The sequence below is a fragment of the Pseudophryne corroboree genome, chromosome 9 (assembly GCF_028390025.1).
Source record: "Pseudophryne corroboree isolate aPseCor3 chromosome 9, aPseCor3.hap2, whole genome shotgun sequence".
In the NCBI taxonomy this organism is placed as follows: domain Eukaryota; kingdom Metazoa; phylum Chordata; class Amphibia; order Anura; family Myobatrachidae; genus Pseudophryne; species Pseudophryne corroboree.
This window is the reverse complement of record NC_086452.1, coordinates 298,229,806-298,244,471: the sequence shown is the minus strand read 5'-3', so window position 1 is coordinate 298,244,471 and position 14,666 is coordinate 298,229,806. Positions and strand designations below refer to the sequence as shown.

Below are 14,666 nucleotides of genomic sequence, written 5' to 3'. Positions count from 1 at the left end.
TTGGTATTTACATTAAGGGGTATACCGCAAGTGGTGCTAAACCTCTCTACTTTCTTTCCCTCTCTCTTTCTCTCGTATGTATACATACATACATACATATACAATACTCAGAGGGCGCTCAGTAACAATTTGTTCAAATAAAATCCAAAACCAGCTTGACCTAAATTACACAATTTAATTTATTAAAAATATCTAAAATATTGTGTAATAATACATCAATATAGTAATTCATACAGTGAATTCATAAAACAATATTTCATAAAACCCAACGCGTTTCGTCCGTTAAGGACTTCATCAGGGGTATGGGTCTTCGCTGGTGTTAGTCAAATGGAGAAGAGGAGGAAAGAACAAGAGAGCAAAAAAAAGAATCAATACAAATCATCATGATATACAGATATATATTCAAGTAACGTTTTCATTGTTTATAAAAGAAAACCTTTTTTCATTATTTCATTAATTATTACATCACAATTTTTCATAGAGAATGAATATTTAAATTCTTTAGTAGACATTGGAAAAAGAAGATACTCTCCAATAATCAATTCGGGCTTTTTATTTTTTTTATTTTTTTTTTTTTGTCCTAATTGCCTTATTTCAAAAGAAAATAACTTACTGTGCAAATATAACTGCTCTGAGTGGATTATTTCTTCTTTATAATACGGTAGTTTATTCTCTGTAATTCTAAGAATAAAATATATATATTGTTTTAAATGGTACTGAAAGGTTGAATATAGAATTACATCTAATTAAAATGGATCACTCACTTGGCTGTCTCTGGAGATAATCTTCATTAGAGATCAACTACTCCTATATTATGGTCAGTCAATGTTCAATATGTCTAAATAAGAAATTCAACAGTATTAGGGGCCAAATGCCTCAAGGAATTTAGAATCTTATTGGAATATGTAGCCATACTCACTTTCCAATACAAATTCACCTGCTCACTGATGGTCTAATCTTGACCAGATGAATTAGTCTAAGAAATTAATTGAAGATAATTAAGGGTGTCCAAAGCACTTAATAGGCATATTTACAAACTGAACTTTGTTATAACTTACTTAAAGTTCAGCACGATGATAACAAGTTGGGCTAAAAAGCTCCTTAAAATCCAATAAGGTGCATCTTCTAACTAGAATCAAAAGTGAATTAAATTAAGGACCTAATTAGTGACCAATAATAGCACTTAATATAGAGTCTTAATTGTTACTTACAATAAAAATTCTTTAGAGTTCGACAACAAGTAGGTTCTGAGCTCCACAGTGGCCGGTAAGATATAACTTCCAACTAGAACTAAATAAATTATATTATACTAAAAGCATAATTTGATATTAACCTATTAAAGAGCATCAGAAGTACTTACATTAAGAGATTCAGGACCTGTGTTGCTGCCTCCTTTCCTGTATGGCAAGTGATTTGGAAGAGATTTCTGAGGCCTATTTATACCCCTAGGGAGTTTACATCACTTCCTCCCTCTGCTGATAGGTTAGATCTGATGAGTCAATTATATGACATTTTACCAATATTAAACTAGTATAAGGCCTGATGCCTATATATATGGGTCAAATTTATTCTACAGATGTTTGTGTCTGAAAGGCTAATGATAATATGGCATAATTAAATACTACTTCCGCCTTTCACTTCAATTATTTCCACGGTTTGCTGTATAATTACTACCCTCTGTATTAATTCGGATCGGGGCAGCCTCACTTAGCATTTTTACTGATTACCCCCATTTCTTATTTAATTAAGCCCAGAGAGAAAATTGAACGAAGATAAACAAGTTCTCCTTATGTACCGCCGTGCGTTCCACCCATAACAGCGGTGGAACGCACAGCGTCACTTCCGAGTTGTCCCGTGCGCTCCATAGTAGCGGTGGAGCGCACGTCTGCACTTCCGGACCTGCGCATTGACATACATACATACATACATACATACATACATACATACATACATACATACATACATACATACACCACATCCAAAGTGTCCGCACTCTCAATAAAAACGTATAACAATTGGGGTGCTCTTTCAGGCACTCGCCACCACAAAATCAGCATTTCATCAGTATTTAGTTATTCAATCCGCAATAAAACATGTCAAAGATACATACAGTCGATGTTTCGGACCCATAGGGACCACCATCAGGACATCAGAAATAGTGATGTGCATTTGTGCAATGTAGACATGTTTTCTCTTACATCCTAGAGGATGCTGGGGTCCACATTAGTACCATGGGCTATAGACGGGTCCACCAGGAGTCATTGGCACTTTGAGTTTGAGAGTGTGGGCTGGCTCCTCCCTCTATGCCCCTCCTACCAGACTCCGTTTAGAAAATGTGCCCGGAGGAGCCAGTCACAGCTAGGGGAGCTCTCCAGAGTTTCTCTAGTAAAGTTTATTATTTTACAGGGAGGCTGCTGGCAACAGCCTCCCTGCTTTGTGGGACTAAGGGGGGGTAGTAGTGTCCGCCCTGCGGAGTCTGAGCTACTATCTCCGCTGACAGGACACTGAGCTCCTGAGGGGATAGATATTTCCCCACCACAGGGGATCGCTCACCCCAGCAGCATGCCGCCAACCCCTTACAGAGCTGAAGATCAGTGGCGAGTGAGTCACAACCCCCCTAGCAAGCGGGGGGCCGGTGTGAAGATGGCGGCATCAGGGTAGGAGCGCAGTATTAACTGCGCTCCGGAGGCTCATCGGTACATAGTGCGGCGCTGTGAGGGGCACCCTGAGCCAGCGCCTACACCCTACACTGGTCACACAGCCTGTCGGGGTCTCGGGATCTCAGCCAGTATAATCCTAGAAAGAGCGGAAAGACGGCGCCATTCTGGGGGCAGAGCTTCTCCTCAGAGCGGACCCAGCAGCGTTCAGGAAGAGCAAGTCCCTCCAAAGCAACTCAAGCTATCTCTCACGGTACCAGGGGGTTGTAGAAGGGAGGGGGAGGCTTCAAAACGACTGTGTAACCTATTAAGGTGCACAGTCAGTGCTGATAGGGGGTCTCCCTTTATATTAAAAGCGCTGTGTGTGGGTTGGCTCCAATCTCTGTATCTCTCTTGCCATTCTTGGGGGTGAAACTCTGTCTGTGTGTGGAGTGTCTGTGGTCTCTATTAAGCAATGTCCAGGGACGCTGTGTCATATGCTGCAGAGGATATGTCCTCTCAGGATGATCCCATTCCATATAATCAGGATTGCTCTGGTTTAGCACAGATTCCAGCAAGGGAGCCTGAGTGACTATCCTCTATCAAATCTATGGTTTCTCAGATTTCAAATAGGGTTGCACAAAATGAATCTGCAGCTCGGGCTTTACAGAACTCTATGGCAGTCTGGCCCAGTTCTGGTACACCAGGGCTCCCCGCTGTATATTCACATAAACGTGCTCTTGCACAGATCATGCAGGATGATACCGATTCTGATACTACAGACGGTGATGGGGATGTGTTGCGGGGGGGCAGCATCTCTTGCAAAAGGGGTGCAGTTGATGATAGAGGCTATTAGGGATGTGTTGAATATTGCTGATACAACACCCGAACAGGTTGAGGAGGCTTACTTCACTGAAAAGAAGAACGCCTCACTAACCTTCCCTGCGTCAAAGGAATTAAATGTTATTTTTGAAAAGGCTTGGGAAAACCCGGATAAAAAATTCCAGATACCTAAAACGGTTCTGGTAGCATTTCCTTTCCAGGAGGATAGGAAAAATAGGAAAACCCACCTAATGTTGACGCGTCAGTATCCAGACTCTCAAAAAAGGTGGTTTTACCTATTCCAAGATCTACCGCCTTGAAAGAGCCGGCTGATCGTAAAAATTGATAATACGCTCAAATCCATGTACACGGCTTCTGGGGAAATACTATGTCCCACTATTGCCAGTGCTTGGATTGCCTAAGCTATAGTAAAGTGGTCAGGCACGTTACTTGAAGACTTGGATACTATGGAGAAATGTCATGTTGAATTGTTTTTACGTAACCTTCAGGATTCGGCAGGATTTCTGGTAGAATCCATGAAAGACCTGAGATCCATGGCTGCGGGAATTTCTTCCATGTCTGTATCAGCTCGTCGAGGACTGTGGTTGCGCCAGTCCTCGACACGGAATCCAGGAGAAGTGTGGAGACCCTACCCTACACAGGTCAGGCTTTCTTTGGGGAAGCGTTAGATGGGTGGATCTCCGCGGCTACGGCTGGTAAGTCACTTTCTTCCCTCGGCTACACCTGCTACGAAGAAACCCTTTTTTCTTAATCTACATCACAGCCCTTTCAGTTTCCCAAGCCCAGAAAGGCCAAGCCGTCCAACACCTTCGGGGAGGTCGACCCAAGTCCAAGAAACCTGCGGCTGCAGGCTCCCAGGAACAGAAACCTGCTTCAGGTACACCAATGTCCTCCGCATGACGGTGGACTGAACGCCCCGGAGGTGGGGCCGGTGGGAGCGAGACTCTGGCATTTCAGTCACGTCTGGGTGTCATCCAGCCAGGACCCCTGGGTGCAAGATATTGTGTCTCAAGGGTACAGGCTGGAATTTCAAAATCTCCCTCACCGATTTTTCAAATCAGGCTTGCCAGCTCTTCTGGCGGACAGGACTGTCCTGCAAGAAGCCACCCAGAAGTTGGTGGAGGCACAGGTCATTGTGCCAGTACCACCTCATATACAAAACAAAGGTTACTATTCGAACCTTTTCGTGGTACCGAAACTGGATGGTTCAGTCAGACCCATTCTTAACTTAAAATCACTAAACCCCTTTCTGAGGGAGTTCAAGTTCAAAATGGGGTCTCTGAGGGCAGTAATATCAGGTCTGGAGGTGGGGGAATTCCTGGTATCCTTGGATATCAAGGATGCGTACCTCCACATTCCGATTTGGCTGCCGCATCAAGCTTATCTTTGATTCTCACTGTTGGACTGTCATTTTCATTTCCAGGCCCTGTCATTCGGCCTCTCCACAGCACCGAGGGTATTCACCAAGGTGATGGCGGAAATGATGATTCTCCTCCGCAGACACGGGGTGAACATAATTCCATATCTGGACGATCTGCTGATAAAAGCATCGTCCAAGGAGAAGCGGTTACGGTCCATAGCTCTCATGACCCAGCTTCTCAGGGAACATGGCTGGATCCTGAATCTTCCAAAATCACATTTGGAACCAAGCAGGAGGTTGTCCTTTCTGGGAATGATCCTCGACACGGAAGTGCAGAGGGTGTTTCTTCCAGAGGAAAAAGCGTTGGTGATACAAGCAATGGTCCGGGATGTCCTGAAGCCAACCTGGGTGTTGCTCCATCAGTGCATTCGCCTTCTGGGTAAAATGGTGGCCTCTAACGAGGCCCTGCAGTACGGGAGGTTTCACGCTCTGTCCTTCCAACTGGATCTCCTGGACAAGTGGTAAGGATCCCATCTACACATGCCCCAGAGAATACATCTGTTACCAAGGGCCAGGATTTCACTCCTCTGGTGGCTGCAACTGGCACACCACCTGGAGGGCCGCAGGTTCGGGATTCAGGACTGGATCCTTCTAACCATGGATGCATGTCTCCGGGGCTGGGGCGCAGTCACTCAAGGGGAAACCTTCCAAGGAAGGTGGTCAAGTCTGGAAGCCGGCCTGCCGATAAACATTCTGAAACTAAGAGCTAGGCAAGTAGCGAAACTCATCAGGAGTGGAAGGAATCTTCTTTCCGTCAGCAGAAACCTCTATCTGATTCCCTGATCAATTTAATGGACATTCACTGGACACGCCATAGCCAATGGACATAATACTGAGATTGGACACCGCCAACTAGAGAGGACAGCTCTTCCAACCAGCAGAATTGGACGTGGTACAGATCTTCCTCCAGTGGTTTCTTACTGGTAACGTTACCATCACGAACTGTGCCCGGTACCATTTAACCACAGTTTATATGGCAACCTACTTCTACGAACCAGTATACGATTTGAGGTCTGCATAATTGCACGGGACAGTATTAGGTTCCTTATTTCATTGTGAGACATCAATATTTAACACCTTTTAAATACTTGTTGTTTTATAAACATTGTTTTTAATAAATACATATCAATTTTAATTTTCTATTTGTTCATTATCAAATTGCTACTCATTTTTACTGGAACTAAGAGCCGTCTGCAGCGGTCTTGTTCAAGCGGCCCATCTTCTGAGAAATCGGGCCGTTCAAGTGCAGTCGGACAATGTGACAACAGTGGCTTACATAAACCGACAGGGTGGAATGTCAGAGGTAACAAGAATCATCCTCTGGGCAGAAAAACACGCGTTGGCGCTGTCAGCAATCTTCATTCCGGGAGTAGACAACTGGGAAGCAGACTTCCTCAGCAGACACTATCTCCATCCAGGGGAGTGGGGTCTCCACCCGGAAGTGTTCAAGGAGGTAACAGATCTTTAGGGCGTACCCCAGATCGACTTGATGGCCTCTCGTCTCAACAAGAAGCTTCGGCGGTAGTGTTCCAGGTCGAGGGACCCGCAAGCAGTGGCGTTGGACGCCCTAGTGACTCATGGGTGTTCCAGTCGGTGTACGTGTTTCCTCCACTTCCATTCATCCCAAGAGTTCTAAAGCTCATAAGGAGAACAAGGGTTCAAGCGATCCTCATTGCTCCAGACTGTCCAAGAAGGGCTTGGTACACGGATCTTCTGGATCTACTGCAAGAAGAGCCGAGGCCTCTTCCTCTTCAGAAGGACCTGCTGCAGCAGGGGCCGTTCGCCTATCAAGACTTACCATGGCTACGTTTGATGGCATGGAGGTTGTACACCTGAAACTAGCTTGAAAGGGCATTCCGAACAAGGTTATTCCTACCCTGATATAGGCTAGGAAAGGAGTAACGTCTAAACATTACCATCGAATTTGGAAAAAATGTGTCTTGGTGTGAGTCCAAGAAACTTCCTGCGGTGGAGTTTCTACTGGGACGGTTTCTTCTCTTCCTATAAGCCGGTGTGGATATGGACCTGAGGTTGGGATCTGTGAAGGTCCAGATTTCGGCCCTATCCATTTTCTTTCAGAAACAATTAGCTGCCCTCCCTGAGGTTCAGACCTTTTTTGAAGGGAGTTCTGCACATCCAACCTCCCTTGTACCGCCTACGGTGCCTTGGGACCTTGGGATGATCCTGGATACGATGTCTCAGAAGGTTTACCTTCCCAGGGACAAGGCTTTGACTATTCAGTCTATGGTCCATTCGGTGATGAAACCTTGCGTGGTCTCATTTCATCTATGCATTCGCTTGCTGGGCAAGATGGTAGCCTCCTACGAGGCGATACAGTATGGCGGGTTCCATGCGTGACCGTTTCAACTGGATTTGTTGGACAAATGGTCGGGATCTCACCTGCACGTGCATCAGCATAGAACCCTGTCACCGAAAGCACAGATATCTCTGCTATGGTGGCTACAGGTCCCCCATCTGGTGGAGGGTCGGAGTGTCAACACAGTCATGGACGCTGTTGACAACAGATGCCAGCCTCCGGGGTTGGGGGGCTTTGACTCAGGGAGTTCCAGGGGACATGATAGATTCAGGAGTCTGCTCTTCCAATCAACATTCTGGAACCCAGGGCAATTTACAATGCTCTAATAGAGGTCTCATCCCTCCTTCGGAATCGGGCCATCCAGGTGCAGTCGGACAACACAACGTCAATAGCGTACATCAACCGACAGGGAGGAATAAGAAGCAGGGCCGCAATGCGAGAGGTGTCAAGAATACTCCTCTGGGCGGATGCCAATGCAGGGGCCATCTCAGCCATTTACATTCTAGGAGTGGACAACTGGGAAACGGACTTCATAAGCAGGCACGACCTCCATCCGGAGGAATGGGTCTTCCACCCTCCAGATGTTTCAACGACTTGTTCACCGGCGGGGTTGTCCACAGATAAACCTGATGACTTCTCGTCTCAACAAGAAGCTCCGTCGTTACTGCTCCAGAACAAGGGACCCGCAGGCGGTGGCGGTAGACGCTGTGACGACGCCATGGACTTACCAGTTTGTGTACCTGTTTCCTCCAATTCCTCTAATCCCAAGAGTTCTCAAAAGACTCCAAAAAGGAAAGAGTTCAGACAATTCTCATTGCTCTGGATTGGCCTCGGCGGTGCAGGTATGTGGACTTCCTGTCCCTGTCAGAGGATCCCTGGCCTCTGCCTCTTCCAAAGGACCACCTTCAACCAGGACCGTTCGTCTATCTAGACTTACAGCGGCTACGTTTGCCGGCCTGGAAGTTGAGAGGGAGATCTTGACCAGGAAGGGTCTTCCCTCCAGGATGGTTTCCACTATGGTTCAGGCCCGTAAGGTGTTGACGACCAAACATTACCACCGGATTTGGAAGAAATAGGTTTCTTGATGTGGGGGTCAAAAATGTTCTCCTGTGGAGTTTTGTTTGGGCCGGTTTCTTCTGTTCCTGCAAGCAGGAGTGGATAAGGGCCTAAGGTTAGGCTCCATCAAGGTCCAGATTTAGTCTCTCTCTCTCTTCTTCCAGAAACAATTGGCGGTACTTCCTGAAGTACAGACCTTTCTAAAGGGGGTGTTGCACATTCAACCACCCTTTGTTCCTCCCACTGTTCCGTGGGACCTCAAAGGTCAATACACCATTCTCCAATCAGATTGGTTTGAACCCTTTACGTAGGGTTGACTTAAAATACCTAACGTGGAGGACTGTTATGTTTCTGGCCTTGGCTTCAGCTCGGCGAGTGTCTGAGTTGGGGCCTTGTCCTGTAAGAGTCCTTACTTGGTGTTCCATGAGGATAGGGCGGAGCTTAGAATTCGCCCACCGTTTTTGCCGAAAGTGGTGTCGGCCTTTCATGTGAATCAACCTATTGTGGTTCCTGCGTTATCAGACACTTCTGTTGCTCCAAATTCCCTGGACGTTGTGAGGGCTTTGAGGATTTACTTCAAAGGATTGCTCGTCACAGGAAGTCTGACTCTCTTTTCGTTCTTTATGATGCAATGAAAATTGGTCATCCTGCCTCCAAGCAGTCCATTGCTTGTTTGCTCAAATTGATTTTCCAACAAGCCTGTATTTCGGCGGCTCTGCCGTTGCAGAGTTCTGTTCAGGCTCACTCCACAAGGTCGGTGGGTTCTTCCTGCGGGACTGCCCGAGGCGTCTCGGCCTTACAGTTGTGCCATGCAGCAACAGTGCCTAGCTAAAGTATTTACCCCCCTTTTGGTTTTTTACCTATTTCGTTACATTATAATCTAATTTAATTTTTTTTTTATCTGAATTTTATGTGATGGATCTGCACAAAATAGTCTAAGCTGGTGAAGTGAAATGAGAAAAATGTATATAAAATTTTTTATAGATAAAAATTAGAAAATTGGCATGTGCATATGTATTTATTCCCTTTGCTATGAAGCCCCTCAAAACTTCTGGCACAATCAATTACCTTTTAGAAGTCACTTAATTGGTGAAATGAAGTCCACCTGTGTGCAATCTGTGTCACATGATCTGTCAGTATAAACACGCCATTTCTGAAAGGCCCCAGAGGCTGCAACACCATTAAGCAAGAGGCATCACACCATGAAGACCAAGGAGCTCTCAAAACAAGTCAGTGACAAAGTTGCTGAGATGTAAAAGTCAGGGCTGGGTTATAAAAAAATAAATAAATAAAATATCCAAATCTTTGATCCCCCATCAAATCCATCATCTTCAAATGGAAAGAACATGGTACCACAACAAACCTGCCAAGAGAGGGCTGGTCACCAAGAAAACTCAGACCCGGCAAGAATGGCATTAATCAGAGAGGCAGCACAGAGACCGACGGTAACCCTGAAGGAGCTGCAGAGTTCAACAGCCGTACACTCCATAGAGCTGGGCTTTATGGAAGTGTGGCCAGAAAAAGGCCATTACTTAGTGTTAAAAATAAGAAAGCACGTTTTGAGTTTGCCAAAAGGCATGTGGATGACTCCCCAAATGTATGGAGGAAGGTGCTGTGGTAAGATGAGACTAAAATTTAACTTTTCAGCCACAAAGAAAAATGCTATGTCTGGCGCAAACCCAACACATCCCATCATGCTGTGGGGATGTTTTTCAGAAGCAGGAACTGGTAAACTGTTTTGAGTCGAGGGAAAGCTGGATGGTGCTAAATACAGGGATATTCTTGAACAAAACCTGTTTCAGTCTGCCTGTGATTTGAGACTGGGACGGAGGTTAACCTTCCGGCAGGACAGTGACCCGAAGCATACTGCTAAAGCAACACTCGAGTGGTTTAAGGGGAAACATTTAAATGTGTTTTGGAATGGCCTAGTGAAAGCCCACATCTCAATCCAATTGAAATCTGTGGTCAGATTTGAAGATTGCTGTTCACAAGTTGAAACCATCCAACATGAAGGCGCTGGAGCAGTTTTGCCTTGAGGAATGGGCAAAAATCCCAGTGGCAAGATGTGGCAAGCTCATAGAGACTTATCCAAAGCGATTTGCAGCTGTAATTGCCACAAAAGGTGGCTCTACAAAGTACTGACTTTAGGGGGGGAATAGTTATGCACGCTGAAGTTTTCTGTTATTTTGTCCATTTGTGTGCTTCACAATAAAAATTAAAAAAATCTTAAGTTGTAGGCATGTTCTGTGAATGAAATTGATAAAGCTAAATATTTATCTTACTTAAAACCCTTTAAGAGGCCTAAGAACAGTGTACGCTATTGACGTCTGGAGTACCGTAAGGGTACGCACGTTGCGTAACAATCGCTTAGCCGTAGTCGAGACGCTCAAGCGTTACGTTCGCTCACGGCCAAGAGATCACAGGCAGGCACGCTATTGGCTGCCGACTAACGTTATGGTTCGCTATAGCGTAGCGGACGCTCGGGACCACGAGGAGATCACCAGCGGCGCAGACGCTCACAATGTTAAACCTTTACATGTAAACCATGAACAATGTATTATACAGAAAAACCTTAGTGTAATGGTGGGGTGTAGATGCAACACAATGTAACCTTATTAACTTAAAGCTGTTCGAGCGTCTCCGACGCTCTGAGAATACTTAACACTATAAGAAATACACAAATACCGGGCTTAGGGTCTAACGCCTTATATGAATGTTATACTTGCAAAAGAATAATACAATACAAGTCATACACTACCAATATAACATAGACTAACTAACCAGATAACTACACAGGAAATACAATACAATACAAGTACGTTTTAAGGGAAAATGAGAGAAAGAGGAGAAGAGAGAGAGAGATATGGCCCACAATACCAATAAAGACAATATGATTGCGGAGAAAACTTACGCACAAGGGGAACGATCGCATGCGCCTCTGGATATCCAGCTCCCGATTATCAGCAATGAGAACCGTTGAAGAGTGAGAGCTGGATATGATCGGCTTGTCTATTTATGCCCCACACACAATACAATTCAATGGTCCCTACAATCTCATTGTTCATTGGACACAGGAATTCGTCTTCGCATTATAACAAAAGGTCATAGGTTGATTCATACAGGTGGGCTGTGACTATTTCCAACTGCTCAGGTGGGTGGGAAACTAGGTTTCCCGCCGCATGGATAAGTAAGTGCAAATAATAGTAAAAGTACATAAACTTCTTATGTCCATAACTATTCGTACGAGCGATTAATCTGCTTCAAACCAACACCGGAATATTGCTAATTAAATACTCTTCCGATGGATACTAAACACCACTGTATAACCCTTGTCTGACCCTTCGTATCAAACAAAGAGGGATCTCTCTGTCTATGAACATGCTACCTTAACTAAACTTTCAGATTCTATCAAAGGGACCATAATCTACAAAATACATTATATAGTTAAAATATGTTACGAACGAGTCGCCCGCCAGACGCACATAAACTTTACCGTAAATGCGCACACTGTGCGCCCGCGGGTGCACGCAACAGCGAGTATGCGCACGCACGGCAGGGCTCATGAACGTGCAACAGGCACTCGCATGAGGTGCAAATATGGCAGTGTGTAGCGTGATATTTTTCTGACTTTGACAAAATGATGCAAACCTTCAAACAATTCATTTTCTCTGACGTCCTAGTGGATGCTGGGAACTCCGTAAGGACCATGGGGAATAGACGGGCTCCGCAGGAGACTGGGCACTCTAAAGAAAAGATTAGGTACTATCTGGTGTGCACTGGCTCCTCCCTGTATGCCCCTCCTCCAGACCTCAGTTAGAATCTGTGCCCGGCCAGAGCTGGGTGCTCCTAGTGGGCTCTCCTGAGCTTACTAGTAAAGAAAGTATTTATTAGGTTTTTTATTTTCAGTGAGCTTCTGCTGGCAACAGACTCACTGCTACGTGGGACTAAGGGGAGAGAAGCAAACCTACCTGCTTGCAGCTAGCTTGTGCTTCTTAGGCTACTGGACACCATTAGCTCCAGAGGGTTCGAACACAGGCACCTGTCCTCGATCGTCCGTTCCCGAAGCCGCGCCGCCGCCCCCCTCGCAGAGCCAGAAGAACAGAAGCTTGAAGACGACGAAATCGGCGGCAGAAGACTCCTGTCTTCATTTAAGGTAGCGCACAGCACCGCAGCTGTGCGCCATTGCTCCCACCACACTTACACACTCCGGTCACTGTAGGGTGCAGGGCGCTGGGGGGGCGCCCTGGGCAGCAATTGAAGTACCTTTTGGCAATAAAAATACATATATACAGTCTGGCACTAAATCTCCTATATAATAGCCCTATTCTGTGACCTTGTGATTCATTTGCTAACGCTGGGCGGAGTCACAACAGTGGGCGGAGTTATTCAAATGAGTCACAGAGATCTGGCCAAATCTACAGGAAACTAGGAGCAGAAGCAGATAGCATGGACATTGGGCATGTCACAGACAGGGCTGCATACCTCCCAGCTTTCTGCAGGAGCTTTCTCCAGGCAGAAGGAGGGAAACACTCGGCGAAAAGGGGGCGTGGCTTCACGGGAGGGTCCCCGTTTTCGTCAGTGAGGGGGCATGCCCAGCGCTCTGTGAGCTGCTGGCATGCCCCCAGGGGCTGATTATGAGTCCGGGGGGCCCAGGGCACTTGAGACAGGGGAGCCCTATCTCATTGCTGTGCCTGCTGGGGGTTGGGGGCGTGGCCTAATCGCGACCCGCGCGGCCACGCCCCCTTATGCAAATTCCGATTTTTGTTTTTATTTTTTTTATGGGATTTTGGCCCCTCAGCTAGGGCTAAATCCAGAGGAGGTGGTCGCTCCCCCCTACACACCCGCACAGGGAGAAGAAAGCAGGGAGACTGCTGCCTCCCTGCAACACCACAGACCTGCCAATATGCAGCAGCGTGTGCTGACTGTAGCACAATGCTGCCACTGTTGCTGGCAGGACAGGGGGGGGGGAGCTTCTGAGCTGGGACAGAGCTACTCCAGCCGGGGGGGCCTCTAAAACTGTGGGGCCAACGGTACGTATCCCCCGCCCCCCCCCCTTAATCCGGCTCTGCTGCTGGAACCCCCCCATTAATCCGTACCCCCTGATGCCCCCTCTCCCTCTCCCTCTGTCTCCACTATTCACCGCTGCTCTGCTAAGCAGAACAGCGAGTACAGGAGCTTTCCAACTGCCCCCCCCCCCCCCCCCCCCCACCGCAGGACACTGCGACCCGCGGGTGGGACAGCAGGACAGACCCCAAAAAATGGGACTGTCCCGCGAAAATCGGGACATTTGGGAGGTATGGGGGTGTGTGAGGGGTATGTCATACAGACAGACGGGCACCGGCTCACTGTGTGCTTGACCCCCCACATCGGCATACTCAGCAGGGTCTCTCTGGTGCGGAGGAGCGTCACTTTCTGACACACTCCACGCTTCTTAGCTGCAGTTTAGTGAGGCACCTGCCGCTGTGCAGGTTCCATACTGCCTCTGTTATCTCCAGCCCCGGCAACCCCACCGCTAGCTGCAGCGCTGCCACCCGCAGTGGAGTGCGCCCAGCTCATTTTCACACTTTAGCTGGCGGGTAGCGCTGCAGAAATCCGAGCTGCTTGCAGGCTCTGACCCACTCCTCCCTCCAGCCGCAGCGTCTCCTGGGAGCTAACCAGTCACTCCCAGTCTCCCCTTACCACAGTGCCCGGAAGCCGTGAGGTCCGCGCCACGTGCATGCTATGACACCCTCCTCCCTCCAGCCGCAGCATCTCCTGGGGGCTAACCAGTCATTTCCAGTCTCACCTTACCACAGTCCCCGGCAGCTGCGCGAGGTCTGCCGTGTGTGACTGAGGAGGGGGGGGGGGGGGGGATGCGGACTGGCAGAGAAAGCAGGACTCCAGCCTGAGAGAGTCAGCCATGCCAAGTCTCCAGCAGCAGCAGATCCCAACAGGTTGGAATGGAACAGCAGCAGCCAGCAGCAGTGACTCCGGTAAGACACATCTGTCTGTCACCACTGTTTTGTCCCTAATACCAATCTCTCCCGTGCCCTGTGTTCTGTCATGTCCCTGGCCTTGCCCTGCCACCCTTATTCTGGCCCTTTCACCCTTATCCTGGCCCTGTCACCCTTATGCTGGCCCTGTTACCCCTATCCTGGCCCTGTGAACCCTATACTGGCCCCGTCACCCCTGTCCTTGTCCTGCCGCCCCTTCCCTGGCCCTGTCACCCCTATCCTGTCCCTATCATTTCTGTCCTGGCCCCGTCACCCCTGTCCTGGCCCCGTCACCCCTGTCCTGGCCCCGTCAACCCTGTCACCCCTGTCCTGGCCCTGTTACTGCATACCCTCCAACTACCTTTTATGGCATGTACAGTACCCGCAGCGCCTCCAGACCTCTCCCCAATGCACCACACCTC

At 47.6% G+C, this 14,666-nt stretch overlaps 1 protein-coding gene and 1 long non-coding RNA gene across 4 annotated transcripts in view; one reads left to right on the top strand and one right to left on the bottom strand.

Annotated features, from left to right (window-relative positions):
• RRP7A (ribosomal RNA processing 7 homolog A) overlaps window positions 1–14,666 on the top strand; it is a 96,081-nt gene that overhangs the window by 50,078 nt on the left and 31,337 nt on the right. The window lies entirely within an intron of this gene.
• Window positions 614–1,523, bottom strand: LOC134956978 (uncharacterized). Its single transcript, XR_010186351.1, has 6 exons — window positions 1,361–1,523; window positions 1,212–1,290; window positions 1,059–1,129; window positions 920–976; window positions 765–838; window positions 614–681 (listed from the first exon to the last, which is right to left on the bottom strand). It is a non-coding gene; the product is annotated as an uncharacterized LOC134956978 (long non-coding RNA).